Genomic DNA, 27,277 nt, shown 5'->3' on the forward strand with positions numbered 1-27,277 from the left:
TTAATTACCATTAATCGTTTTGGCTCTAATATAGATTTCCCACAATAACATCTTTACCCACATATACAGACCCTATAATCTAATCAAGCAATTTTCTCCTACCTACTTGGAAGGGAGAGAAAGAGCAAGATTGTTATTGTTATTCCTATTTTTTTTTTAATTTGGAGGAGGAGGTGGTGCAGGAGAAACTGGTAATGGGACCTATATAGGAACAGAGAAAAACAATAACTATTCCTACAGCCAGTGTATGTGCCACCTAATCAGTGAACATACTTTATAAAAGATAAAGTACCTTTATCAAAGGTAAAGAAATTCAGTAAGAAAGGTAAGTGTATGTAGCTCTAAGTCATCAAGCAAATGTGTTCCTCTGGAAAAGCAGTGATAATAATAAAACTTTGCTTTTCCTCAAGAAAAAAAGTAACGTCTAGGATAATTTAGCAGCCATTAGCACAGTGCTTCCTAGCGTAGCTCTGATACAGCCCAAATCTCCAGTGCAGTCAATGAAAGTTCACATTTAGCAAAATAAACATAACAGAAGTGTATCGAGAGAAAGAAATGCGAAGTTACAAATGCTGGTTGTTGTGGAAAAGGTAGTCATGGAAGCGTGTGCTGCAAACTCTGTTGGTTTTTTTATAGGGTAAAACTGGGCTGCTGAACTCTTTTTCAACATGCCTTCATCAGATTTACTGATTTTCGTATTGGCAGGTACATTCTTTAAACCGCTGCAGACAATTTTGCAGAATAAGGTTGTCATTACTCCTCAGATGCCCTAATTTGAATAAACATGGTGAATGAATATACTGTATTTCTCAGAACAAACAAGCTGCAAGCTCCATCTTAAGCACGGAAGCTACAGTGTGACTGATTAAGTATGTATGCTGCTTGCCAAATCTCTGCAGATCAACACAGGACTTAAATCTCACTTTCACTTTTAGACTTATAATTATTCTCAGAATCAAGTTTCCATAATGAACAGTTAAAACCATTTATTTCAAATATTGATTTACAACTGGAGGCCTTACATTAATATGCGTCTTAGTCACTTTGGGCCTTTACTGCTAATCAAGGTCTGTGCAGGGAGGGGAGAAAAACTACGTGATGATACCCTTCACCGGTACATGGTCCACAGATTGCACTTTGATGTCCAAAGCCGTTCGTCCAAAATCCAGCAGCAAAACAACACCAATTCCAGCAGCTCCTTAAGTCCGTTTCTCTCACTTCATGTTAGATTGAATTTCTTTAGTCCATCCTTGCAAAACTTGAACAAATTAGGTTTTAATCTCTCCACTCACGCCTTTTCCCACGCCTTCCCAGTCCAGGTCACCACTTTGGCTCTTCCACAGCTTCTGAGCTCCTCCACAAATTTCCTTTCCCTCCCTAGGACTCTGGTGTCCTTTCACTCCTCTTTCGAATTATTCCAGAAACACAATAGCTTAATCTAAAATTCAGTCTTCTAATAAAAGATAGGCAAACACTACTTTTTTCTTTTTGCTCCTCCAGAAAAATCACTGAACTGACATGACAAATCACAGCTGGGTCAATTCCTATATTATATCCTATTTCCCACCCTAAATCTAACGGTCGCCTTTACAGATTGCCAACCACTTCTGTCAGCAGGCAGCTCAAAACTGGTTTTAAGTAACCTGCAGCACAGGCAGCGGCTGAGATGCCGCAGAAGTTCTAGACCATCTACATGCAATGGTGCACGGATGGACTCCGTTCACACGCTTTCCTTAACGAAATCCTTTAAAGGGCAGAAATAACGATAGACGAGGTCGCCGCAGGTCATATCAATTCCTTGCTGATGGAAATATTTCAAGGAGAATAGTTATTCCAGTGTTTCAGCAGTTCCCACAGATGCACAGGAACACTATGGAGATCACCGGTTTAGATGCAGCGCACAATTATTTTGATCTACCAAAAGCATTGCTGGAAGAACCTGACTTCCCACCTGCTCAGGAGATAAACCACACCAAGTTCCCCCCAGTAACATGCTAAAGCACGGATCTAAAAAGGCAGCAGTACTAACCCATCCCTTTTCATTCCCCTCTATCCACCAGCAGAACTGAGGGTAACCTACTTTCTCTCAAGGAGTCCCTGTGTTTCAAATGAGCATAATCGTACCAGCAGCTCTCCACCACAACGACACAGAACACACGGCGCTAACTCACATACATTATTTGATAACGTTTTAGCACCAACTGTTTTTTTCTACCCATCAGCCCACGGTTTTTCCTCCTCCCAGGATGTCACGGAGTTATTGACATTGACAGAACCAGGTTAACAGGGACTAAAGGAACACTACAAATTCCTGCCCCTAGCACGAGGGATTGAATAATTGCTTTTTTCCTTTCTTCCATTGTCTTTCTTTTATTTTTTTTGTTTGTTCCCCCCCCCGTAAAAGTTTGCAAGCTCTGGACAGCAACAGGTTGCAGTACAGGTTATTGGAAGCCACTCTGCAAATGTGGGCATCTTTTTGCACCCTGGCTGAGGCCACTCTGGACCTCTCTCAAAATGACTTTGCAGACAGGCAAAGTCTGCTAAGTGGTTTTCTTCAGCTACATAAAAAACACCGCTGTTAGAAAAGGTAAACTGAGAATAAATAGTGTAACCTCTGTAATTAAAACAGCAAAAAAAAACACCTCCAAATTTTGAAAAAAAAAAAAAATGCAGTTTTCTCAATTTATGCTGGAACTAGTGAGAGCTCCCCTTATCTCAATATGAGTCAAACATATCCCCCCCAAAAAAAACCCAAGAAACTGTCATATTTTCAAATATCGCATTTTAGTATTTTTGAGCAATTCAAATGTGATTCGTAGCTTATGGTTACCTTCTGGCAAAATAAATAAATAAGTAAATATAAATCTGAACATTTTCAACTTCTACTACAGAAGAGACAAAATGCCTGTGACTTAGAGAACCTGTCACAAGTTATAAGCATAAATACCACAATTTTACATCTTCAGGAATAACTTCAAATGTGCAGAACAGCCCCTGGTTTTAATCTTATTTTTTTCCCTTAATAATTGACCTACATAAGCAACCAAATCCTTGCTACATTTTAGTGGCATGATTTAAATTTCTCTTACGTGTACCGTAGAGTTGTCACTGAAGTCCCTAACCAATCATTACAGAAGACGGAGGACTGGAGTGATGCTTTAGGTGCCGCAATATTTAGGAAAGAAAAAAAAAAGACAGTAAAAAAAAAATAAAAACCCTGAAGAAATGAACAACCTGGTGGAGATTTCAATCCATTAGCAGCACTGAGCTTGCCAGTTCTTTACTGCAGCATTTGACAAGGCTCTGAGCCAGAGATTAAGGCACGTCTCCTGAGGGAGGAAAAGAACAGGAGCTTCCACACTTCATTAAGGATATGTTTTATTTGCAAACTGCCAACCCACAGAGTGGCACTGACTTTTGGGTCATGGAAAAGGTTGCAGTTGTGCGCTTGAACCGTGCCAAGCTGAGTTGGATAATACCCTTAAAAAAGCAAATCAAAGAGAAATGATAAGAAAAATAGGGAAATCCATGATTGCAAACCACCTAAAATGGGACTTGAAATGTAGCTTGTGCTCCAGTAAGGCTTTTCCTCCTCAAAAAAAAAATCGTACTAAAGCAGGACAAGTGCCCAAAACAACAGGGAGCAGTTAGCTAGAAAATGCATATTCATGCTCTATTTTTTCATAATTTAAACATACATTCTCAGATTTATTTTACATTGATTGCTTTAAAAATGTTAATATCCCTGTAGAGTTGAGCCTTATCATTACTTGATCCTTTGCCAAAGACTGTACCAGCATTCCACGACTGCATACATTTTTTTACTAAGTTATTGTTGCTTTTTCCTGTTGGTGTTTTTTTGGTTTTTTTTTTATTTTCAAAATCCAAATAGAAATACATCGCTTATATAGTTTAAAGAACAAATCATAAATCACTCACCGTAAAGGGCCAATTCTTGGAGTTTTCATTTGGTATTTGCACTGGCAATTTCCCAATCGTTTTCAAACGGGGTTGTATTTGAGTAAAGACATGGATGCCAGTAAAGGTAAATTTTGTCCATTCCAGGAAAACGAGCTTTAACAATAATGTTCTTTGTTAGGTCCCAAATCCTCTTTACACTAACATCAACAGGATAGTTTACAATGAAGGGTGCTTAATGGTTGAAGGTAAGAAAAAAAAAAACAGTGCCCATGGGACCATTACTGGGAAACTTGCCTAGGAATAGGTAAATTATCCTCTTGCAATATACATGACCTATTTTCTTGGTTTTGAATACTCATATATGTGCTAATAGCGATTATCAGCAGAGCTTTGAGTTGCTGAGCCTGTGCACCCAGCTGGCATGGTTGCAACCACCATTACAGCTATTGCCCCCCCCGTATCATCTCTTGCAAGAGTTTTCCACATGCTCAAAAGATATAAGAAGAAAGAATAAAAAATTACAATGTCTTTTTATTGCTCTGGCATATCCCTTCCTTTCGTAAGGGTACGGATGGTGGCAGGAGTTAGATCTCTTAGAATCATGGAGTGTCCTGAGTTGGAAGGAACCCGCAAGGACCATCGAGTCCAGCTGCCGTCCCTGCACAGGACAGCCCCAAATTCACACCATGTCTCTGAGGGCCTTGTCCAAGTGCTCCTTGAATATCGCTGGGCTGGTGCTGTGATGCCTCCCTGGGGAGCCTGTGCCAGGGCTCCACCACCCTCTGGGGGAAGGACCTTCTCCTAATATCCAACCTAAACCACCCCGGCACATCTCCCTGCCATTCCCTCGGGTCCTAAACAGGAAACCTGGAAGAATCTGCATATGAACAGGTCAAATATCCAGTACCCAGCCCTTGTCCCCATGGCTTTGATGGCAGAGCTGAAGGCCTACAGTGGACACTGATCTTAACCTATAACCCCGCCGGCACCATTTGCCCCAGCTGGCAGACCTCAGCTGTGTACCCAGTGCAGGGGCAGGGGTCCCTGGGCACAGCCGTTCCTTCCAGCACAGTCTCCCTGCAGCCCCTTTGCGTGGGCTGAGTGCAGCAAGCGATGCTGGCAGACATGAAGGTGCAGCTTCATCAAGATCTAAGCTTATGGCTATATGTCATCTTCAATACCTGAAGAAAAGCAAACCAATTACAATTCTTTTTTAAAGTTATAGCTGAACTAAAAGCATTTATGGACAGAAAATGCTCCTGCTGTGTCCTCTGCTTTCTTCATTACCTGCGAAAATATGAACTTGATAAAGTACTGGTACACAGAGGAGCAAGAATTTTTGAACTACTGCAAACCCAATCACCTCAGTAGGATTTTTATTTCTTTTTTTTTCCTTTTTTTTTTTTTTTTATTTTTAGCTGCATGCAGCTCTCAAAATATTCAGTTTTATTTCACATGGCCATGCATGGGTTTAACAACCATGGCTGAGTGGTAGCTCTTCCCCAATGAACTTCCCGACCTTCCCCATCTTACAACCCCGATAAGAATTTCAAATAGGACTGATACTTCCAGCATAACCCAAAATGGGAAGATGTCATGACAACCGTAACTGGCAGCAAAAGTAGCACCCTGTCTCAGACGAGGCAAAGGCTTTGGTGAGCACCTTTAATAAGATCAATGGAAGATTTGCTTTGCTCCATTCCCAGAACCACTTTGCCTCTTTTCTCCGTTCCAGGCATGCAGAGGAAGGAAAGCAAACAGCTATAAAGATATCGGTCTTTTTTATCTTCTCCATTCAGGATAACTGAATTTCTGACCTTTGGAGGAACAGTCAAACTATTTGTAAAGCTGGGATGAAGGCTTGGTTATGATTCAAGCTTCACAAATAAAGTCTTCAGCCAAAATAGAGCGTTCATCCAGAAGTATAGCATCTCCTCTTAGTCTTATGAGTTAAGAAAGAATCAGTGATTCAGAAAAATATCAAACACTTACAAGGAAAACTTTTGAACTGTTGGCCAACTTTGCTCCTATAAATTTTCTTCACTTGCCAGGCTGCTTTTGCAAGAAAAAGAAACCTTCAACAACAACAACAAAAAACCCAAACCTATAAACATTAGTTAGCTTTGTGGTGAGGTGTTTGTCTGCCAACCTGAGGTTAGAAGCAAAGCTGAGATCCCAAGAGCTAGGCTTTGTATTACAGTATTGTATTTTTGATGCGGTAGTTAAGAGTCAATTACTGTTTCCATTATAAACCCTGTTTTCCAAGGGTTTATACCTCAACCATTTTCATTTCCATCATGCTGAACTTGGCACAAAAGCAGTATGGATACAAAATTTTTAAATAGACTAAATGAGGTTGGCCCATTTTTAGATGCAGAGTAGTCAGAAACTGTTTCTCACTTGGTTTTGCTTTTTATTCTTTGAATTTCACAAACTAAACTATAGTTTCACTTTAAAAACTAGATTACTTCAGAGAATTAGTCCCTGTGGTTGGGTCTGATACCTCTTATCACTCCTAAGGAAAACTTAATTGCATTTTTTTAAAAAAATAGGAAGGCCTGTTGACAACATCCTCCTTTTAAGAACTGATTTTCTAAGTGTAATTTCAGATGCTGAGGCTCCCAAGCCATATGTCCCAAAAGACTGGTGCATAGCAAGCCACTTATGGCTCAAAAGTAGATTTTATCTGAGTAACTTACCTCACTTTGGAAAACTGGGGGCAATGCATCAATTCAGAGGTCAGCATCTTCAGTAATAATCTTACCAATGACTCCAGAAAGCTTTCGACCTGACAGACTCAGAGGAATTGTCTCACTGTTTTCCCTCACCAATGACTCAAGGTTGACTGTGCAACGCGGGACAGAGGGAGGGCTATCTCACAGGCCAGGTGAAACTCAGAACAGAGCATACCCTTGATAAAGACCAAAACCCAGATGGCCACTGGCTGTTGGAGCCCTCCATCTGGGGCTGCGTGTCACTCAGTAATTGCACACAGCAGATGCTAATGGTTTAAAAGCTACTTCAGCTTAGAAAGCTCACTTTGCCAAGGCCACAATGAATATTTTTCTTTGACTTCAATTTCCATGCATTCCTTCCACCTGAATTTCCTGCATATTTTCTATTAATTGAAGATAGCTGGAATCACAGAGCAATGACACAAACGTTTCTCAATTTGGCTTTACCACTGTTAGACTGACTCACATTCAGTTCATCCCTGTGAACGTCTGTTTCTAGAGAAAAAGTTTGTTTCCTCTGAATTACAAAGAACTCAGAGTTAAGTTTTACTAGAAAGGTTTCCAGTATTTTTTCCCCAACAGAACTGCTCTACAGTCCAAAAGAAAGCAGAACCAGCTCCCTACTTTTTAAGGTGACACCCTCAACTTTTAAGAACACACATGCCCACTGGCATCTCAAACTTTTTTTACAAACCCTTCTTAGAGTACTCCAGTAAGATATGCAAGTTTGATTGCACTAATTTTACTCTTTGGGAAATGAATCACAGCAAAGCTGTGACTCACCCAAAATTGCACAGAGGATCAGGGTTAGAGGTAGGAAGAGAACAAACATCCCAATTCCCACTGCCATGTTTCAGGCTTTCAGCTGGTTCCTTCCCAATGCAGAAACTGAGCAGAAAACTATTAGGTTCTAATCCAAACTCTGCTGACAGTGATAGATTTCAATAAGCTTTAGGTCAAAACCATATTTCCCATTTATTCTGAAGTGAGAGATACCTGAATCTAGTCTAACATACGGAACATCACCCAACATTGCCACCTCTCTGCACAGCCCGCATCTCAGCAAGGTGAGATACCAGACTGGTAGGTGTAATACCAACCTTCATTACCCCTACTGTTTGTGTTGTATCGCTAGGTCGATGCAATTTTTCTCATGCATAACAGATGAGGCATATTACAGGGGTGAAATGCCCAGTATTCGGTTACCGTCTTCCCTTTCACCGCCTACGTGCAATGACCATAGGCTGCATGCTCTAAGTGCATGCTCAGATCATGTTTTCGTGAACACTGACAAGAACAACTTTCTTGAAAGCTATCAAAGCCGTCCTTATTATCCTTTATGGGCTGTGTAGAAAACGTCTCCACTATTAGACATTTAACTGGAGTGCAGCAGAATGGTTTTGCTGGCCCCCTCCAGTTCTTTGGGTAAAAGCTCTGTTCATAATCAGTTTCTGCTTTTTTTAATGACCCTCAAGAGGTCCCTTCTGGTACACTTCAGTTCCCTTTCTAGTGTCCCATTGATTTTACAGACTTTAGGAACTTGCTCTTAACCTTCTGCTTTTTTTCCTGGATCACTGCTGAACGATTAGACACTAATACAGCCTTTTGTTACCCAGTACACTGAGAGTGATATCTGGAGAATTAAAACACCAGTACAGCAACATTTGCTAGAGAAAGAGAATGCTCTTCTCTCAGGGCTATTCACCCTATTTATGTCATGATTTTCTCAGAGAACAAGAATGACTTCAGACTCATAGGAGGAAAACACAGGACTATCTGCTCGAGTATGAGATTGAAATTCACTCAAAAGCCTACGTTTGTACCATGAATTTTAGCAACAGAAGTGGAAGCATTTAGTGTTGGGAAGGGTGGGCCAGAGCCCGGAAGGTGGTGGGCAGCGTGTAAGAATAAAAAAATAGAGATTAAAAAAAAAAAAAAGGATTTTAAAGGATTTTCCAACTAAAGTGTTTCCAGTTATCTGATTTGATTCACATGGAGTCACATCACTGCCAAAAATGCTTGCTTGTTGGGTTATTTATTTTTGAAGTTGAAGAGAAATAATTCTTAAGGCATACCAGGTAAATTCAAACAGAAGGATGCTTGGTGTAAGGGCATCCTCCTAACAACAGTGTTGCAGTGGCACAGACTGGGATTAAACATGCTGTTCCTCCAAATGACTCTGATCTTTCTCAGATGCTCTTATTTCACCAGGATCTTGCTGCAGGAAGGCCTGATCTTCCCTATGTGGTTTTAGGCCTGTTTCCTTTGCTGTGTCCTCCCCACGTAACCTATCACATTTTTTAAAGGTAGATTAATTCCTTGAAAAAATATAAAAAGGCAGAGCTCCAACATCATCCTGCAACACCCTCCCCTCCTCCCAGATTTTCCCAGGAGGGTAAGGTTCAGGCAACTCCATTTGCATCAACAGGTTTGAACCAGCACGTGGAGACGGCTGCAGCCCAATTACCAACCGCTCTCCGCTCCTGCCGCTTGGCTGAAGGATGCTGGGGGGGTGGTGGGGGGCGGTGGGGGGCGGGAAACCAACCTTAAAGCCAGAAAAAGAAATTGCATCCTTGTTGTTGTTGTTGTTGAGATGCCAGCTGAAAAGGAATCATTATAAAGAAGTTGATACTTTCAGGGGGGAGACAGAGGACTCACCCGAATGATCCTAGTTAAGGGCCTTAACAGAGAGACGGCTTAACATCTCTCTGAAACTTGTGAGTCTCCCTGCTTGGCTGAGTTTGAATTGTGTGTTACTGCAGTAACGTTTCACAAATAGGGACACCCCTCCTTTTAAAAACTGTTTCCTCCCAAAATAGCAACACAATTTAGCAATATTTTGTGTCAAGACGATTACACTGTAGTATTATTGTGTCTTAGTACCTCATTAAAACAAAAAAATGTTAAAACCTTGTTTTGTTGAACACAAGAGATGAATAGTAAATATTGATTTAAAATGAATGCAAACATTTCCCTAGGAGTGGATAATTACAGCCTTTCTATGCAAAACACTTATATTTGAAGAAGCACTTCACTTACTTTGCCATGTGGTATACATTCTTTAGTACATTTTAAATTATATGTTGTCCTGGACAGTGTCTGCTCTATAATTTCTTGTGTCTCTACACCAGAGTCAGTATGTAATTTTAAACTGCAAACTTTCTGCCAACTAGAAGGGGAGAACAGGCTTAACTCTTTCCCTTAGCCGGGCTCGGAAATCAATTCAGACTGCACACATAGTCATGAGAACAGCTCGAGCAGCAAGGAACGAGTTTGGTCTAGCTGGAATTTAACAAAGATGCTGCTCCCAGCAGTCCTCGTTTTCACACGGCATTTTCTGATTACGTACGAGGCTTGATGTGCTCTAATTTCTAGCCAGATCACAAGGATTCCAAAAGTTTAAACAAAAACTTTACTTCCAGAGAATTCACAAATGAACTGAACATTTGAAAGAGAGCATCTAGGTTGAGAGCGTTCAAACACGTATTTGAAGCAAATAATTTATTCTACTTATTTTGGCATTAAGGTGTGTAGTTTATTTGCAGGCTGACATGGGATGAGCTTGGCTCTTTCCAAGGAGGGTCAAGCATGAGCATGGTGCTTCGTGAAAGGAGGAGACAGAATTTATGCTCCAAACCTTATAACACTTGTCAGGCATTTTAAACTGTGTAGGTTTATTAGGTTGCAAGACTGGGACATAAATTCATACACAACTTAATCAGGCTACATGAATGTGAAGACAATCTGCCCCGTAGTAGCTTGAGAGACTAATCCAAATGACTTGTGAATATTGTTATCTCATGCAACCACAACCACCCTTACTGCATGTATTTTATGGGCCGGGTTTTCCAAACCTAGGACCTTGCACCTAAATTACTTTATTTTCATAAATACTCACATACTCATCTCTCCATTCCCAAAACAGAGAAAAGCCTAAATGGATGTTTAAACTCATCCTAGTTTAAGCAGCATTTGAAGATGCACTTACGGCCCCTTGACACATCATACATAGTTACAGAAACTTTCGGCCCCACAGAAGATTACTGGCTACGGTTAATTCGCTGCAGTAACGAGCATTGCAATGGTACTCAAAGGGAAAGCAAACAGGAGCTGAATGTGATTCCAGACATTGACCACAAATTGCATCGACTAACCCAGCACCAGCACACTGAATAAAAGCACAGTGCCAGTAGGAAGCTGTTATGCGTGCCATATATTCTGATTATCTTCAATGGTTTTTTTTTGTAAAACATACAAAGCCGTCTGTAGCTACAGGTCTTACACCCACACACGTGCACCGGCACACTCGGCTTGCTCACAAAGCAGATCCCAGCGTTACTCCTGCTGGATCTTTAGCCTGGAAATCCACTGAGTATCTACTACCGTACACTAGAGCTAAGTATAATTTTAAGGAACCTATGAGAGAGGAAGTGGAGAGAGGGAAAAGAAATGACTTAAATTTGAAAGAAAATAGAATTTACAGTTTCAAGACAATTTCCTGGCCAAGAAAAAAAGGGAGAATTAAAAAGAAAAAACGTGTATCAAAATACAGCAAGCGCTAACCAAACCAGCAAAAGACTGCTGGGAGTAGCGATGAAGTGCTGATGCCCCATATTTTCCCCAAGATATTTCTCATGAGCCCCACCCTTCACCCACCGCCAAACCCTTTCCACGCACAGGTTTTATTCGGCAGCTGGTTGTATGGAGATACATTTCCCTAACGTGTGTTTCCTAAGACACAGCTTTGTACTTCCAGAGAAGCTTAGCAGAGCGTTAAGGCAAGAGACACCAATCCTGCGGGCAAAGTTATGTGTCTACGAGGAAAATATTCAACCTCCCTACTTGGCATCTGCCCGTGTGCTATTTGGAGGTAGCCACATCTCTACAACGGCACCCAGGATGCTCCTGCTCAGGGCAACTGAAGAAACCTTCCACTGGAATTTACTTGCTTTAAAATTAGCTATTCCCCTTGCCCCCTATCCTGAGGATTTGCATAACCATAGGGGAAAAGACAACACGGGATAAAAATAAATTTGGCCGCTGCAGATCCAAAATCAAGGGGAAAGTGTCAGGGCAGTGTTTTGCTTTGGGTTTTAGTGGAGACAAAATAACTGAAATTACTAGGAAAGATAACGTATGACTAAGAAAATTCCCTGAGCAATCAGAGGATGTGTTTTCAGCTTTTCTACATTTTAGTTTTATTTTCTCACAGCAATGGACTAAGATGAGATTGGAGTCCCATGACCAAGCTGGCGCAATCCACGCACCCTACCTGGATCATCAGGGATTGTAAATCATCATTTTATAAGAATTTAACTTTTCCGCTTCCAACATAATCAAACGTAGTGGTGAGGGGGCCACTAATCATGACAAAAAATATACTTCAGATTCTTTCTTGAAGTGCCAACTCCAATAAGTTCTCCGAGTGAAATTAAATGCATGCTCTTATTCCAAACCACAATTTCCCCCTGGGATGGACGAATCTCAAGTGGGGGCTGAAAGTTGTACCACAGCCCAGGGTTACACCCATTTTTGCAGTTTTTTTTAACTACTGCATGTAGTATAAATTGTATTCCAGCCCACTCAGTGACTGTGCTTTCCAGCATTGGTAATAAAAAAAGATGTCTTCATAGTTTCCACATTCCAGCGCTAACGAGTGGGCCAGTCCATATCTTCCCTCAGTTTCTCACAGTTTTACGTTTGTTTGCTTTAAAGGCTTCTCCGCGAAGCTAAGGGCAGAAAAGAAAGAAAGATCTGGTGTGTGGCGTAAGTGGCGGTTGGCGCCGAGTCTGAGAACAGTAACAAAGGATCATTTTAGAGTAGAAATTAAAGTGGAAAAGACCTATTAGTCCGCGCACTTCATCCCCCTGCCAACATGAGGTTGCTCCATGGAGGGATGCTTTTTCACAGGCTCAGCGCTGAGCGCTCTGCTCCTGCCACCAGCACGCTCCCGCCCCAAAATCACGCCATTTGAGTGCAAAACGCAGCCCTTGACATCCCAACACCACAAATCCTCGAGGAGAGCTCTTCACCCTCCCCCAAGCCACCCGGGGATCAGGGCGAGAGCATCTCCAGTCCACGTGCTGCCGGGAGGACCCTGCCCCGACCCATCCTCCTGCGAAGGAGCCGGCCACGGTACCGGCGTGCCAGCTGCTGCCCCGCCACTGCACCGGCCAAAGCAAACATAACACCATGCAAATTTATAACAAAAAGCAGAGCAGAGGCCAAGCACAATGCCCTCCTGGTGGGAGTAAGTGTGGAGACAAGATTTTTATTTTTACTTTTTTTTTTTTTTTTTTTTTTTCCCCTTCCTCCCCCTTCTTCTTGGAAGGGAGGAGAAAGGTTTCTTGGCTCCTCACTGTGAAATATAGCACTGGCAAGGGAGAGGGAGCAAATCTAAGCCCTGGCTTCAGCAGATATCGATCTCTGTGCGCGCTGAAGTGGATAGTGACCTTTGGCAACCTCGCCCCCAGCCAGAGAGCGGGGTCAGAGAAGACTGTCTGAGATGGAAAGAGCCATTTTAGTCCCTTTTTAGCTTTGCAGTCCCTTGCAGGGTATGAAATCCTGAAGAACATACACGTTCTGGCAACAGAGGAGAGCAAGTGAAAGGTGAGCAAGTGCTGCAGTACGGTGGGCAAACTGGAAGGAAAAGGTGGAGTGGGGTCAAGTTTTCCCATCCCAGTTCCCAGATCATCTCCAGAAAGCTGATGGTATGGAAGGGAGCCAGAAAGGGTGAAGTCCTTTGCCTGTGGCATGATTCAGATGTAGAAGCAGAAGAAAACAGTGGAAGCGCAAATGGGCTCACACTATTAAAAAAAAAAAAAAAAAAAGAGAGAGAGAGAAAAAAAAAAAAAGAGTAATTTCATGCTTTAACAATACTGGCACAGAGGAAAGATGTCTTTTTTGAAAGCTGTCGTGTGTTTAGGACTCCAGTATTCCTCTCCAGACACATCTACCCTCCATTCACAGGACTGATGGCCAACGCATTCACGGCTAACCTGGCGCATTCCTGATCTCTGGGACCCGTTCTGCATGTGCAGAAGGGCTTTCCACAATGCAGGCAGTTGATCTGCGCACACTGCGGGCTTTGTCCAGAACTTCTTGATGTCAGCCATCCAAACTGAAGCTGCTGAAGTCCGGAAACAGCCCAGACAAATAGCCAAAACACTATTCCTCTGTATGCAGAATATTTTCAAGCAGAATAACTGCACTTGGCTTATCCTGGCTGTGTAAGGGAACAACCTTACAAGTCCACAATGAGAGTGTGGGGACCCAGCAGACAGGCCAGCTAAGGAACAAGTCTCTGTATCAAATTATAATCATGGGTAGGAGAAACAAATCTGAGTTTCCTACGCACAGGGAACGCTCACTGGGCTGGTGGAGACCGTACTTCCCATACGAAAGTGTTAACAAGCAGTGAAGGAACTGAAGCGCATCTAATTAAAAATGCATACCAAGGCATAAAGACAGAGTATAAGAGTAAACAAATGGCAGAGACCAGATTTGTTTGCAATAAATGAAGAGGAAAACACCACACAATGCAAACTCATCCAGCACGGAGGATACGGAGGGAGGCGAGCAGGCAAAGGCACCGCTCTGCAAAACCTCCCAAAACAAAGTACAAGGCAAGCGAAAAGCACGTGGCGTGCCCGAGCACAGATGAGCAGGACAAAGGAGTGGAAGTGGCGCAGAGACACGGTCCTTGGTCGGAACATTTGCCGTTTCAAAACAGGTACCACACTGCAATATGGTTAGACCAAATGATGCTGCCAAGCAGAGCTCCAGCTCAGCATATGAACAGGCCACCACGGGACACAAAACAAAACAAAGCCTTCTGGAAAAAAGTACATTTCAATATTTCTGCTGTAAAATAACTAGGGAGAGGGAGAAAGAGACTGGGTTGGGCTGGGAGGTTCAGGTTGTCCCGCAGGGCACCTTAAAGAGCCACCTCTGTTTCACCAGCTGGATGCGTGGGGCCTATGACTATTACCATGACACCACCTTATTTGCATTGGGTTTTCAGAAATAAAAGAAGATGTACCATTAGAAGAGCTCTTGCAGCCAGGAAATACTGACACCCACCACCGCTAGCGTGTTAATCATTCCTGATTCTGAACAACGCTGGAAAATAAAGTCCAGCTGCTCTGCTAAGACTTGTGTGTGTCACACCTTTACCGAAAGAAAACCGTGGGCTCTCCGGAGCCGGCAGGGACTCAGGGCCATCGGCAGCAGCTCGTCCCATCCTCCCTCGCCCCAGTCACGAGGCCACCTTCCTTTCTTCAATAATTATCTGAACAACAGCGATCACACTCCTTCTCGGAAGCAGCGTTTGCTTGATCGCTGCAGAGTACTGTCATCTGTTTGTTTTTTCAACACATGATAGGCCACTGTGTTCATCCCCTTGGGATTCCCAGCCAAGCGCAGTTCCCATCCAAATGGGGATAAAAGTTCAATTTTATTTCACGGTTTCGTCTTCCTTACAACAAATCTTTTCTGACAGTGTTTTCTGACTGCTAAACTGATCCGTTTTGAGCGATTGATCTAAAACATCTGTCTGTGTGATTAAAAGCAACATTGAAGGGATACTGCGACTCTGCTCCAAAGGTGTGGAAGATTTCGAACACGAAACTAGTAAGCAACAGGAGGAAACTTTTAGGCAAATTCGTGCACCGCATGGATTTTGAGGCGTGCATCATTCCCCTGAAAGTTTTGCCAACTGCCACATAATACAGGAAGTCATGCTTCAAAATATTTAAGGTTGCCTTTCTCACCATTTCCTTCTTATCTTTCATAAGACTTACATTTTAAAATGTCAACTTGCATATGGGAATGTTTATTCTCAAGGATGCTGATCCATCAGGAAACTTTTAAAATCTTCTCCAAAAGTTGTTTTGGGTTTGTTTTTTTTTTTTTTTTGTTTTGGGGTTGTTTTTTTTTTTTCCCTTCCCTACCCCTTCTCTCTTCTCTTAATGGATTGCTTCTGTTTAGGTTGTACCTGCTTTTTCAGCTGACATCACCCCCCAGCTTTGAGCTGTCCTCCCCTTAAAACAGAGGGAGCAGTGAAGGGACTTGTGTACACCTTTTGTAATACAACCAGGGGGGAATATATCCCGACATTTTAGTTTTCCAAGAAATAAAATAAGATGATAAACCAGCAAATTTCATTCAGAACAGATTTAAACCATGAAAGTTTGTGTGCAGTAGGTGCACAGTGTTAGTTCTATAATAAGTCTGAATACCATTCCTAATGCTTGGCATTACATTTTTGTTTAAATTCCATTGCTTACTTTTTTTGCCATGTTACGATATTTATTTTTAGTATATGTGTTCCTTACTGCCAATGTAAATTCATTCAATGCTAGACATACACAGTTTTTTTAATACCTTTCTGTTATTTGGCTGGGTAATTAGCTTCCTAAAATATGATTTATTTTAGTTTAGTTTTGGCAGGGAAGCAGGGGGCACGGGGGGTTCCTTCAGTGCAAGCACAAATTTACTACTGGCAGCGCTGCTATGAATGGCATGGAGACCAGCACCAGAAATCCACCTTATTCACAGAAAGGCCAAATCTACTAGGGATTAAGTGTAGCCCCTCTCCACCCTCCCCTTCCCCATCCCCCTTGGCTACCCTCCAACACTTACCAGCTTAGGGATGGGACTGGGACTTATTGCTCAGGTCAGAAAAAGGGACTATTATGGAGTAAAAAACAGTTCCGAGCGTGCTGGATTGCATCCAGGCAAAATTTGCTCATTTCATAATAATAACGTCACATCGTTCTAGATCATTAATAAATAAAGGGTTTAGGGGCAATAAAAGGATTTTTCTTTTTTCTTTACTGAATCAAACTATTACTGTAAAGGCCCTACATAATTTGCATTAACCTGTGGTATCATAATAAACTGTGTTCTTTGGCCTGCAGCTCATATAGTGCTTAAGAATATGCTTAACTTTGAGAGTGAATGTAACTCTCATTTAAACGTGAAAAAGTTTCCCCACCTTTCGAGAGGGACATACGCGCCAACGTCCATAGATATTTAGACACCTGCACTCCTTAACTCCTAGAAATAACCATAGTGAGGTCAGCAGCAACGAAACGCATCGGATTCTGCGTAGTTTAGAAGTTATTTTACACAAAGCTATTTTTCTTCTTCAGAAAGATGATAATCACATCAGGAGTAGGCGAGGTACGTCTTGCCCCATAATGCCAGCAGATAGAGTAGCCATCTTTAACAAGTCAAGTGTTTTAGATTCCCACCTTCAAGCTAAAGGACCCGTCTGTGTGGGTGTGAGCAGTCCTGGACACCAAAGAAAAAGCCAATCTCACAAAGAAATCCAATAGCAATTCCAAAAACTGTAATGAAATATATGTTATTTGCTATAATGAAACTAAAAGGTGATATAATGACAGACACATAGTCTGGGCATAGACAGATAGCTGTTCCAAATATCAGTGCTCTATCAAGGCTTGTTTCTATAACACATCTAAGAGAACCTATTGAGTAGATATTTTTTCTGTAGATATTCTTCTATTTTTTCTGATTGTATTTACATCATGCTGTGAGACATACTAAAATGCTTTAGCAGCCTTTTGGGGACAGCAAACAACAGAAAAATACATATCTAAGCCCCAGGTGGCTCTGGTGCCACCCCTTTTCCACTCTGTGCCTTAATCTCAACGTTAAATAGGGAAAATATACACAATCTTGAAACTGTGGTGCCTGGGCAGCCTGAGGATACGGTGGACACGGTGTGGATCTCAGGGTGCATGCTTTCCCTCTCTGTCCTCCTGTGATGAAGCACTAACGAATAACGTAACCGCTTATCTTTTGGATTATTAATCTACATGCAAGAATGCAGTCCTGCGGTCCTGGCTCCCCCCCAGAACAAGCCAGCACGCTCGTTGTTTTAAGATTCAGTATGACCCTACTAAAGCCTTCCCTCCATCCAGCTCATCAGACCCTTCAGAAACAGGTGAGGTGTCTCAGTGCCAGGGTGGCCCAGGGCCGGGGTCAGCCGCAGCCCCTCCCAGGCTCACCCTTCCCATGGGAAAAACAGGGCGTCACTCAGTGATGGCAGGGGAAACCCCATCTCATGCCTTTCCCCCAGTGAGGCTGAGAAACGGGGACACGGCACATCCTCTCACACCACTCAGCTATGAAACTGGTGCGGGGCTTTGAATAATTAACAGGAACGACTAGCCTTGCCTGCTTACTGGAGTCATCAAGAGAGATTAGCTAGAAGCAAGTACTGATGCTCTTATCAACTTCTTATGTCTACAGCTGGCCTTGTTTTTTCCCCCCCGGTTTCATTTAGCACCAAATCCTCCAGGTGCTTACGGGGCAGAGCTGACATGAGCCGTAACGGGGGCTCATCCCCGCTGCCGCCGCAGAGCCAGGGCGTGCTCAGGTGCTGCCCCGCTGCGGGACGGCTCCCCAGGCTGACAGTGACCCCCACCTCGATGGTATCGAGCTCGAGTTCCCTCAACTTTGCTTGCTGTGTCACAAAAAGGGCATTGTGAGCTGCAGTCCATCATGTTAAATCATTTTAGCACCTCCGCTACCCTACGTGGGCTTACAGTGCTGAGAGCACATTTGTATTTTCCTCCTGCTACTTTGGATTTATACAAAAAAAAAAAATGCCCCAATTTCCATTTATTTGCAACAGAATATTGCCTGTCTTCTTGTTTTATCTTTTCAATTTAAGAAAAATAACATAGGACATGATCGCCGCTAACGAGATGGCACATTCTATATAACTTTTCCCGCTGTGTTGTTTTATTTACCAGCTTTCAAATCCCTAACCTTCGTCTCTCCAACCTCCTTTTAAATGAAAGGATCCTCTTGTCTCTGTGAAGTTCCTATCATCTACACGGGTTTGCATGTTAAAGTTTCAGCATCCGTTTAGTCAGTGACGGTTATTCTGCTTAATGACTCCTATACCCCTGTTAATACTGTGTTATCTGCCTCTAATATTTTAAGATCTTGTCTAATATTAATGCTAAATGCTAATAGTAAAGATTTGCTACTAATATTTTAAGCTCTAGCTGCTAGTGTACTAATGTTTGGGAGGTGCTTGGGAGTTCATTGTATTGGAAGGACTGCTGGGTAAATTTTAACATCCTTTATGACTATTGCAGAGAAATCTAGGCAAAATAAATGGAATATAGGGACAGATCTGAGCAATTTATTTATGGAATATCCTGCCATCAATGAGCTCAGAATCAGGTTGAATATGTATATGTGTGTGGGCGTATGAAATGTCTGCATCTCTCCAATAAACCAGAGAGAAAAATGGCCACGGTGCGAGGCAGAGGTGGGGGACACGTGCAGCCTCTCCTCCATCGCATTATAGCGAGCGCTGCCACAGGGACAGGGAAAGGAGGCAGCTGCCATCCCCCAGGAGTGCCAGCCCCAATTACAAGTCCTCCAGTACTCGGCCATATAGAGTATAAACCTACCAACAGCCACGTTTATCTCATAGCAATATAACACATCCTAAAAATTTACAGGGGACTGGAAAATAAATAAATAAATAAATAAAACCCAACAGCAACCCCCCCCCCCCCCCACCAACCCCTATTTTAATATTGGTTTGTTGACACAAATCTCTGCTACACGGAGAAGGAGAAGGAAGCCACTCCTCCTCCGAAGAACAACCTCTCCACTGAAAATAAAACACAGTGCAGCGTTTATTTCAGCACGGTTTAAGAGTTAATGAAAGATTTGCACCTGTACAGCTGTTGCAGACTGAAACTAGCTTGTGGAGCGAATGTGTTTTCTGGTTGAGACAGTTGTAAATGCCTTGAGTAAAAACACTGAGGACTGCTAATGGATAGGTTTATTTTAAAGCATGCCATCTGCTATCAATCATAGAGAAGTATAGGAAGCAAGTTTGGCTGTGCTCCCTCCTTGTGAGCCTGATAAAGATAGGGCTGTGGTACTCTGGAACATTTAGTACTCAAGAGAATAAAACATCAAACCTACTCAGCAGCTCCACTAACAATAATAAAAATGCCTCTGCCTAAAGGTGACATTCTGAATTTACGATTATTTGTGTCTATAAAGTGTATTCTTTGGCTCCTGACTCATTCTGACTGTCTCACTACAAGAACAATACATTAAGCCTGCCTGAAGTAAATGGAAATCCTATCCTTTTATTAAACCAGCAGCCAGTACCTGAGATGTTCTAATGCCCTGTAGGACCCAAAGAAGGTTTTCTGCTCTAAGTGTTAATTCTTTTTGTAGAATTAAAGTCAACTGCAGAGAAAATGCTTATTTTGTGCACTCCAAACTAAGCCCTTCTTCAGGTAAATGTTGTTTTAAAAGAAGAATGAAAACAAGAAAACCCAAGGCAGATTCTGAATATGCAAATGATCACAAAACGAAGGCTACAAAAATTGTAATTCACCTCGATAGCTCGTAATTTTTGCTGCTTAGCATTTGATACAGGAAAAGCTTATGCTGTGAGAACCTGCCCAGGAAAACCATGCACAAGATGCCCAAAAGGTGCGTGCCAATCTTCCTTCCTAGCGGTGAACTTCACATGTGCTGAAATTCTCCAGAAGTCCATCCAGGAATTATTTTTTCCTTTTTATTTTTTTTTCTCCCTCTTTTTTTCCTACACTGCATTTTCCTCAGAAAAGGCAGTTGGAAGATGCAGAGCCTCTTCCCCAAGATACACAAGCATTTGGTTAACTTCAGAGGTATGAATCATTCCCCTGGTTAACACCACGTCCCTCTTCTCTCATTTGCCCTCTGATACCCCACCGATCAGGGGCTCCTGAGCCTGCCTGCTTAAAAATAATTAAATATATAATGCTTCCTGGCAAATTCACCAGATTAAAAAAAAAAACCAAAACACTTAGCAATGAAGCACTCTGTATCAGATAACATTAGGCTCCTATCTCCTATCTGCAGCTTAACAAAATTCCCTTGCAAGTCTGTTGCTGATGGAAAGCGTTGCTGTGGAAGCTTGGGGAAAACCCACCTGGTGATCAAGCTCATGAGTCTAATTAAAGTTAATAGAGAAATTAAAAGCGGGCAAAAATTGGAACGGCAGCATGGAAAAAAAAAGAAAAGAAAAAAAAAGTAAGCACTAGGAATAGAAGGAAGATAAAAAGCAATAGGAAAAGTGAGCTTTCCTTTGAAGTCTGCTCTGGAAAAGTGACGGTGATGTCTTTCAGTGCCTGCCACATCCTAAGTGCTTTACACAGTGGGCCACAGGTCCAAGCAGAAAAACAGAAAGAAGAGGATTAGGCTTATTAGGTTCAAAATATTAAACCAAGGCTACAACTGTTCTGTGTTCACTGTTTTGGTCCTCCTGAGCTCAACTGTCTCTAAAGTCTGTGGTCAAATGACCACTGATTTCAAAGTATCATTTCAATCCCTTTTCCTAGGGACCAAAAGAATTGAGAAATAAGTTACTCGGGAAGGATCAAAACTAGTGGATACTTGAAATGAGTAAGATGAAAGATTATAAAAAAAAAATCAGGAGTCTACAGAGACACAGGTAGAAGAGGTGGTTCCGAGGGGAGACGGATCAGCTCTTAGCAAGATGGGAGCAGACTGCATGGTCACTTGGCTGCAGCAACACCGAAATACTGGAAACAACGCAGGAGGACATGAAAACAAAGCTTAAGTAACAAGAAAACCTGAACAAAAGCAGTTATCAAGACTTCCATGCTCAGAAACACCGGAGGAATAGCTCCCTGGAGGTACTCCTCGTGCCTAGGTGAGGATTTCCAAATAATTCCCTTTTGCTCAAAAGCAACACCCCATCTCATAAGGAAAGAAACAGCAATGAGTGTCTCCGATTGTTAAGCTCTGTACCAAAACTACTTGGTTACACACCACATAAGGGCACGTCATCACGCCGATGTCTCAGACCAGTCGTGACCATTACAACCCCCAGCAAAAGAAAAAAAAAAGGTTCATCAAAACTCTATCCAAAAAAATTATAATAGCACTAAATCTTTCACAATCTGTTTCTCCAAACAGATCTGTTCTCCAAAAGTATCTGTTTCTCCAAAAGCGTCATTGGCAGGGTTTTTTTTGAAGTCTCGGATGAGGCTTTTGGCCAGCAGGAGGGAAGAGGGAGGAAGTCGATCCCGACTCACCCGTAGCCTGACGGTCACACGCCTGGGGCTGGCGGGAGGTCCAGGTTCAAATCCCAACTCTGAACTGCCCACGTTGAAGACAGCATCCAGCAGGGAAAGATGTTCTCTGTAGCTTTTCTCCATAACATTTTGTAGGCAAAAAAATAATTTCCTGAGGTTTTACTTTCTCTCTCCTGAGAAATGGAAACAAATTAAAAGGCTTCAAAATTTTTCACAACACAGACTTCTTGTTCGTGGCCAGCCCTAACCGCCACACTGCCCAGAGGGTTCAAAGGCATGCTGTTCCTACCAGAGCTGATATTGTGAACTCTCCAACTTTTTGCATGATCTTACCATGTTCTCTTTAGGCTTGTTCTTTCATAAGACACTCCATTTTCATAAGAAAGCCTGCAAGCTCAGAGCAGCTTGCTCACCACAGTTCAAGTCCCTGGCACACAGTTCATTGCAGCTCTAATGAAAAAGCACAATGATTGGGCCTGCGTCGCTAAGATTAGACATTAGTGGCCGTATCGAGAAGAGAAATACCTGCAGATTAGCACAGCAATTTGCTGCTCTAAATCTGAACCTTCTAATCTCTTTTTTTTTTTTAAAGTAAGTAGCAGCCCATGCATATGGGAAAAGAATTAAAACTACATTTACTAAGTGATTTCTAAAATACTTCAGCATGTGTTTTAGAAAACTGACAAGTCATTAAAATACAGTTGATAAACATTACTCAGAACTCATTGCCTTAGATTAACACTACTTTAAAATCACAGACATTCATTGGTTGTCAAGGCACTGCTGCAAGAGTAACTCCGACTGCTGTTCATGCCCTGTTTAATAAAGTACATGATGGGCAGCTCAGAGTTCACCTTGTCTTTCTGTTTTCTAATCGCAAAAAAAATATTTCAGCAATATTTGCAAAAAGACTTTAAAACTTTGCATGCTGGTAAGTGAGACCACGCAGAGAAATTGCTGTGCAGCGGCATGTGGGAGGAGGGAGAACCCACTGCTTCCACCAGTGGATTACTGAGAAGCATCTCCTTTATGGGCCAGCTTACTAAAACCAGGCACAGCACAGAAGTGACCGCTGTATTCAGATGTATTGAACACGCACTGCAGTTTGGTTGGGCCTAAATATGCTCTCAGCAGCAAAGGCACCAGATCCAGCTGAACGGCCTGTTTTTCCTAGCACTTACACCCAGCCTAACAAATGCCTCTCCTCTGCTGACTGATGCTACCTGCCCAAGGGCATCCTAAACCCAACGTTAAAATAAGAGTTTGCAATACCGACCTTCCTGGTAGAATGAACTATGTCTTTGAGATGTGTTGAGATATCTTTGGCATGTGCCAAGTAAAACTGATTGATGTGTTATGAAAGGCTGACGCTAGAAAATAATGAGTAAATGCTGGGGACCGCAGTCAGACGGCTTGGCTCGAGTGGTTACTGAACACCCCAGAGCAGAGGGGCTCCTGGTGAGCTAAACCCCCCCTCAGTGGGGGACTGGAAACACAGATGCAAAATATGGAGAGATTTAAGAGAAAGCAAGGGGTAGCAGGAAAAAAAACAAACAAACAAACAAACCCCAAACACCAAAAAACAAGAAGAAAAAGAAAAAAGGTAGCACTATTTACCAGTGACTGATTCCAAAACACCCAAAATCACAAGCTGTTTTTAATCAAACCAAAGAGAGAACCATCGTACGTGATTCCACTGATGACAAATTTTTAAAATTTATTATGTGACTATCAAGAAATTTCCCCTTTTAGAAGCTCTGCCCTGAGCCAACTGGAGCTGACGGCCTTTCCTAAACATACTTTATACAACCACGATCAGCTCAGATACTCGGGGTGAAGCAAACTCATGCAAAGCTCCCGACTCTGAGCGATTGCCGATGACCAGCAGCCATCGGGTGAGCAGGTCCTCTCCGCTGCAGGGGGGTGGCAAGCTGGTTTTGCTGCTGTTTTGACGTAGGGGAAGGATTTGGTGAGAGTGCTGCTGTTCTGAGAAGGGGCTGATCAGACTGTGTTATATCCCTTCACCCTTCTGTTTTTCTCCTCTCCTAGCATGTACACTGCAGTTCAAAACATGACAGGAGAGGGCTGAAACGGAGAAGGGAGTCAACGTATTTTAAAAATGAAAACATTACTATTCATAGCTGACTTAGTAATGTAGTTAAAAGAAAAAAATCATGGCCTAATCAAAATTGCATCCATCTAACTTAAGCTAAGATAAACATTTGCAAATGCTCTTAATGACCATTTTTAACCACTTGCAGGGTTTAAAGGACAGCTTTCTTTTGTTCTTTTTTTTTTTTTTTTAATAATAAAATATTTGATATTCAGAGATGTCTGTAACCTGATGGATGGCTTAGATTTATGACATGTCTCAGACATCAGAATTCTAGATTTGAAAGCCAAACCGCAAGGGAGATCTGGATCCTCCAACCGGTTTTATTTTTCAGTCTTTTAAAGTGGACTTGGACTTCAAAGTCTTTCCCCCATTCCCCTTTCATACTGCTATTTATATAGGAGCAACAACAACACTTTGACCGAACTAAGATGGTTTGAATGATACCAGCAAATTTATGCTTAGAGGTTCTTATGAGACAGGTGTAAGTAAACCCGTTTTACTTACTCTGAGCCAGGCTGACATATTTTGGTGCCGCAGGTGTGCCAAGCTCCAGGAAACACCATAAACCTACTCAATGCCCATCTTTTCCTCGCGGGACGGCGGTCACCACCACCGTGGCTTTGCCGTGTTTGCTCCACAGGGCTGAGGGGTGCAAAGCAAAGCGAAGCATGCCGCCCGCTCCAGTGCGATGCACCCTGTTAAAAGTGTTAACTGGACAACGCTGACGCGAGGTGAAGCTGTAGATGAGCGTATGCAATGAGAAAGTGCAACGAGCAGGTTCCCAGGGCAAGCACTGCCAACGCCAGCAGAGCAGCCCCAGGAAGGGGAGCGGAGCAGGGAAAGGAGCTGCAAGTGGGGAGCAGCCTCCGCACCTCCCTGGCCGCTGCTCAGGCCAGAGATGCTTTAGCAGGAGGTGGTCTGAAATATGTGATACGCACATGAGGATACCAGGGTCAGTCAGGGCCTCTCTGGAGCAAGGCAGCCTGGTGAGCAGTGAGTCCTTCACTGATAAATCCTGAAAGAGCGGGGACATTTCAAGGCTGGGAGCAACTTCTCGGAAGACTGCAAGGAAAAGAGCTTGTTTAAAAAGGGGGGGGGGGGGGGGGGGGGGGGGAAGAAAAAAAAAACTTTCAGCAACTCAGAAGTGTGGATCAAGGTCTTGTTTTCCTTAGCCCACTGGTGAAGGAAAACTGTTGTCAGAAATACAAGTATTTAAACAGTCTATGAGAGCAAGGAAGTAAATGACTACTTTTGCCAGTGACCGAGGAAAGCTCAGCTGCTCACTGCAAGCCAGAGGGATTTGCATCCAGCTCAGTGCTGGAAACACTCGCTGAAGCAGAAATCCCTCGCCTCAGCCTCCCCAGTGCCTGTCGCATGAGGCATGGACCAAACCTCGGAGCTCCCAATCACATGAGTCTGTTCCCGTCTGGATCTCTGCCACTCGGTCCCGCGTGGCGGGTGGCAGGAGGAGGACCCACTTGGCGTGGGGCTGAGCCACCGTCCTCTGCCTTCTTCTGCACCACCACTTCCAGCAGATGAAAACAAGCCATCAGTGCATAAATATGTGAAAACATTTATCGCCCACTCCTAGCCATGTTGAAAAGAAACCTGTTGTGGTTAAATGACTCGGTCAGTTCTTTAGGGATTTTCCGAAGTTTCCTATAAAAAGAAATCTGTGGGAAATGAATGATTGCATAATCACTAACACATGCCAATTCATATAAGCCTATTATCTTTTATGGCATTTTGTACTCTATTGTCCTTACTCTGGTGAATTGCTATCTTACAATTCTTTTGCCTATTAAATGATTTACACATTTCGCTCTCTACGACCCTTTTGCATCACGAAGATACTTAGCATCCACATTAGGAAAGAAGGCAAAGACAAAGGGTCCCTTCTCCTTTTCCCACATCATGTGTTTTCCACCTTCACAGCAATATCCGAACAGTTTCCTTAAGAATGGGAAGGACCTTTTCAAGTGAGAAGAGGCAATAAAATTAGCTGTGTCTTGAAGCTACAAAAGATAATTTTTTCTTAAGGAATATGCATTTTTACAGAGGCTTGTTAAGGTCCCTGATAGCAATGGCCAACATTCATAGTTTTAAAATTATATGGTCCCTTGAAAATGCTGGAAGTTGCCTACAGGTCATCTAAGTGATTCTTAGAAATAAACCCCAAGTGTCTCGGAAGTCTTAATTACACTGTATTTCAATTGGAATTAGGTCACTAAAACACAGACTTCAACAGGAATTTCAGACCTTTGAAAACCTTTTGGTTTTGGCTTTTAGGACCCAGACATTGCCTGAAAGCCAACCATGATTCCACCTTTAGAGTAAACATTTAATCACATTTTCAGTGGGGTTTTTCAGTTTTGCACTCTTCCCAGGAACAGCTGGTTAACAACTCGACGAATCATGGCTAAGTAGTCACCTTCCGAAAGGTGCGGCCTCCGGCACCGCTGCATTTTTAAATAAGGGAAAAAGTAGCTTCTCAGTCACACAAGTCTTCTCTACAACTCTTTTTTTCTAAAACGACCTAGATACTCAGAGCAGTTATCCTTGCCTGCAACTAATCACGGAACTTTAGGACCAGAGCAGAGCCCAGATTAGCTACAACAATCTTTAGACTAAACTAAGAGGTAACACCCTGTAATCTTAATACGTGAGAGAGGACGTGGCACTGCAAAAATGAGTCCTAGGCATGTGCATGAAGAAAATAAGCTATGGGTTCACCAAGCAAAGCTACTAGTCCTAATTAAGTGGTATGATAGCCACGCTTTGGCTATACCACTCTTATTTCTGCATTGAGATAAGTCCAGTTCTTCAGAGCAGATTTATGTGACTAATCCCCAGAAATGCTGCAGGAAAGCAGAAGGGCTGGGGAGAAACCTCATGTCTCCCAAGCATCGCAATACTCCATCTCCCACGGACTGCCCATACCGAGGGGTTCAGACATTACAGCAGCGAAAGGCAATTTCGTCTTTGGAAAAGTAGTGTATTTGAAAGGGTAGCCCAGAGGTAGGTTTGGAAGTCTGAACATCAGACCTGGTGATGCTGAAAACAAGGAAGCAGGCAAACAATGATCAATTACTGAATGACAGTGTGGGCAGGAGAAATTTCTGGTGTTACACAACATCCCAAACATGCAAACCCTTAGTGCTCATGCAGCGACTCAAAAAATTGCAACAAAAATGGACTGCAGCTTAGTTCTCTCTTTTGCCATTCCTGAGATATTAATGTCTTAGCCTCCATTTCCCCCCTGAACAGGGATGCACTGGCTAGCAGCTCCCCATTTTACATGACGTATTTAAGAAGGCTTGCCAGCCCCACCAAGTCAGAACTACTCTTCATTTAGCTCTGACCCCCATCAAGCAAGAGCAGAAAAGCTC

The 27,277-nt window shown here is 42.7% G+C and overlaps 1 long non-coding RNA gene across 1 annotated transcript in view; it reads right to left on the reverse strand.

The window, feature by feature from the left end:
- LOC142057206 (uncharacterized) overlaps nucleotides 1–22,554 on the reverse strand; it is a 39,109-nt gene extending 16,555 nt beyond the window's left edge. Inside the window, exon 1 of the long non-coding RNA XR_012660575.1 lies at nucleotides 21,773–22,554. This is a non-coding gene — a long non-coding RNA (uncharacterized LOC142057206). The remainder of the gene's footprint in view (nucleotides 1–21,772) is intronic.
- Nucleotides 22,555–27,277: the final 4,723 nt, after the last annotated feature.

This window comes from Phalacrocorax aristotelis, chromosome 5 (assembly GCF_949628215.1).
Source record: "Phalacrocorax aristotelis chromosome 5, bGulAri2.1, whole genome shotgun sequence".
Lineage (NCBI taxonomy): Eukaryota > Metazoa > Chordata > Aves > Suliformes > Phalacrocoracidae > Phalacrocorax > Phalacrocorax aristotelis.